This window comes from Tupaia chinensis, unplaced genomic scaffold (assembly GCF_000334495.1).
Source record: "Tupaia chinensis unplaced genomic scaffold, TupChi_1.0 Scaffold149501_1, whole genome shotgun sequence".
Taxonomy (NCBI): domain Eukaryota; kingdom Metazoa; phylum Chordata; class Mammalia; order Scandentia; family Tupaiidae; genus Tupaia; species Tupaia belangeri.
In genome coordinates this window covers 3,111,645-3,114,896 of record NW_006209345.1, presented here as the reverse complement: position 1 = coordinate 3,114,896, position 3,252 = coordinate 3,111,645, and the positions used below count along the sequence as shown (strand labels likewise).

Below are 3,252 nucleotides of genomic sequence, written 5' to 3'. Positions count from 1 at the left end.
AGGTAAGCATTTCCTCAGGAGCCCTGGCCTGCAAGGGGCAGATGTGATCTCAGTTGGCTTTTGTAAAAAGCCAGCAGACCTAGGCTAAGAGTGACATGGGAGAGAGGAAGAGGAGACAGCAAGGTGGGGTCTGAAGCATGGAGTGAGGCTGATGTGGCTCAGGGTTCAGGCGAGATTGACCAGGCAGGGAGTGTGGGGTTGGGCTGTGGAGATCACATTGGCTTTTCCCCTGTGGCCCTACCAAGCAATCCAGAGTAGAAGGTCAGAGTTTTTATATAAGTATTAGGGACACGGGGACTGGAACTTTAACTTTCTATTTCATTTAAAAAAAAAAAAAAGAAAACCTACATTACAGTTTTTTTTTCTTGGTCCAGTTGGTGGCGTGGTTGGGGCAGCTGGATCCCACATAGCCAACTTCATGGTTCAAGTCCTGGACCCTAGGGGCTTGAAAGATATGGCAGGCATATACGCATGCCCAAAATTCCAAGAGGAGAGGGAATCGTGTGGTCACCCCTCCTGGCAGGTGATTTCCCTAACTCGCTCTGTCTCTCAAGTTCATATGCTTTATCAAAACTGAAAAAGAAAGTTTTTCTTTATTTGCAATAGGAAATATGTCCATACATGCAAGAGTGTATATGAGAGAGAGACTACACCTTCCACAGGGCCTGGTCACACAGTGGTCTCCCTCCACCAGTCCTGCAGCCCATCAGAACTCAGGCACTCACACTTGCGCCTGGTGTATTTCAGGCTGACGGGGCCAAGGAATTGAGTAGTGGTCCCCATGTGGGATCTGACCTCTCTTGAAGAGCACATTACTAGTGTGTCAAGGAACCAGTCGCCTCCCATCTTCTTTATTTTACTGTTTTAAATCGAGATACAATTCATATAACAAAAAGATCCATCACTTTAAAATGTGCATTTCAGTGTTTTTTAGTACATTCAACTCTCACCCCAGTCTAATCCCAGGACATCACACTCACCCCAGACAGGCACTCTGTACCCACTGGCAGTCACTCCCTCCACCTCCCCCAGCCCCTGGCAGCCACGAAGCTGCTGTCCATCTCAGTAGATTTGCCTGGTCTGGACATTGTGTGTGCACAGAATCATTCGGTATGTGGCCTTTCACGGCTGTCCTCTTTTCCTGTAGCATAATGCCGTCGAGATTCGTCTGTGTTGTAACATGTACCGGCACTTCATTCCTCTTAGTGTTGTGTGGATGGACCACGTTTTATCTGTTCATCTGCTGATAGACAAGACCTGGCTTTAGCAATTGGGCCAAGTTTCTGAAGCCAGCATGAAGCAGTACCGAGGCCAGCTTTGTGCAGGCGGTGAGCTTCCGAGCAGGAGGCCATCTGCTAGCCACCTTGGCCTTTGGGAACAGCACTGGTGGGCAGGCATAAGCTTTTATGGGTCTCTCTGATGTAACCTGTGATCAGGATAATCGAGGAGGCCCAACAGAGGACCCACTTTTTTAGAGGGAGTGTTGACAGCCCCCAGTGGTACCTCAACTGAGGTGTCTAGGCCTGCAGCCTGCTGGGCTCCAGGGACTCGTGCTCACACACCTCCCTGTCACACAGCATCCGCAGCGTTATGCAGAAGTACCTGGAGGACCGGGGCGAGGTGACCTTTGAGAAGATCTTCTCCCAGAAGCTGGGTGAGTACAGCAGCAGCTCTGGAGGACTCCCCGCTGCTTGTCCAGACACTTAGGCCTGGGACGTGGGGATAGGAGAACCTTGGGGTTGACTTTCTGTCCCCCACTACCCCTACTCACACCTGCTAGACTGTGTTCCCCTCTCCCAGATTTGGCCTCCCATCCACTCAGGGCAGAGCAGCTTGCCGGAGCCCCCAGGTGGTCACAGAGGCTACTCCAGGTTGGGCTGTGACCCATTGCACCTCCCAGCCCCTGGCAATCAGCCCAGGGAGCCCCGTGTTGGGGGCGGGTACCAGCGGTCTTCCAGGGCAGCCAGGGAAGTTCCTCCTTTGGGGTTTTTGTTTTTGAGAGTTGCAGCTTCCCCTTGGCTGGGCCACAGCTGCTGGGGCCGTTGGTAGAACTGACAGGCAGAGGAGGGGCCCTTCCTGTGGCGCCTGCCGAGCTGTGGTTGGCCTGCCCCCGCCCCCGCCCCCATGGGCCCTCTGAACAACCTGCCTCCCTATGGCCCCTCCATTCTTCCTCTTCCTGGAGCGTGGTGCCATCTGCACCACGGACCTGGCCCAGAGCAGGCTCGGGCAGTCTCAGGGAGGCTCGCTCCTGCCACAACAGCTCTGCTTTGGGCTTTCCGATCTCGGAACGGATCTCAGCCTTGAACAGGGAGTGGCCTGGACTGGCCTAGCCTGGCAGTATAAGGCTCTGGAGGTCAGCTTTGAGGAGCCAGTGTGTCAGGAAGCATGCAGTTTTGGCTCCAGGCCTGTGCTGTGTGACGTTAGACAACATGCTTCATCTCTCTGCATTTGATGGTGTCCTCATCTGGGAAATGGGATCCACAAGCCTCAATGATTGATTGTTGGGGCCAGATATGGTGGTGCTAGTAAGAGTGAGAGGACTTTGCGGGCTTTGAAGCCCTGTTCAGTTAGTCAACGGCAGCATATTGAAAGATCAGGCTGTCCTTACCAGCACTGACAGCACAGGTTCCGGCAGGGGTGCCCAGCAGCGGAGGGCACTGACACCAGGACAGTGCCCCCAAAGGAGAGTGGGAAACCAGCAGGAGAGGGGTCACCCATGTCGGACTAGAGGCCCAAGGAGGGCATGGGGCCACCCTTAGTTCTTAAACACTTTTTAAAAATAATGATTTTTATTTAACTTTATTTATTTATTTATTTTAATTTGACCAGAGAGGGACAGAGAGAGAAAGAGAAAGCAAGAAGCAGGTGTGGGACTCGAACCGTGGTCAGCCATGTGGGAATTCAGTACCCTTAACCACCACGCCACCTACCGGCCCCTCCTTTGTCTTTTAGTGGTTGTTTGGGCTACTAGGCCTCAGGTGCAGAGGGGTGAAGATATCCTGTCCAGGGTGTCTTGAGAGCCTTCCCATTGCCCGTCTTACCTTTTTCATTCCTCTGTGGCCCATCACCCTCCCATGCCCTGTGCACTGAGAACCCTCGAGCCCGTCTTTCCCTGAGTTCCACCCGGCCACATACTGTGCTACTGACACGCCTCCCTGAGCCTCAGTTTCCCAGTTTCCCAAGCGGACCCTCCTTCCTTGCTTGCTTCTCAACTTCTGTGAGATCAGTGAAAAATAAGAGAGGGGAATAAGT

General features: G+C 53.0%; 1 long non-coding RNA gene across 1 annotated transcript; it reads right to left on the bottom strand.

Moving 5' to 3' along the window:
* Positions 1-401: 401 nt before the first annotated feature.
* On the bottom strand, positions 402-2,082 carry LOC102481595 (uncharacterized). Its single transcript, XR_337753.3, has 3 exons — positions 1,945-2,082; positions 1,603-1,709; positions 402-1,243 (listed from the first exon to the last, which is right to left on the bottom strand). It is a non-coding gene; the product is annotated as an uncharacterized LOC102481595 (long non-coding RNA).
* Positions 2,083-3,252: the final 1,170 nt, after the last annotated feature.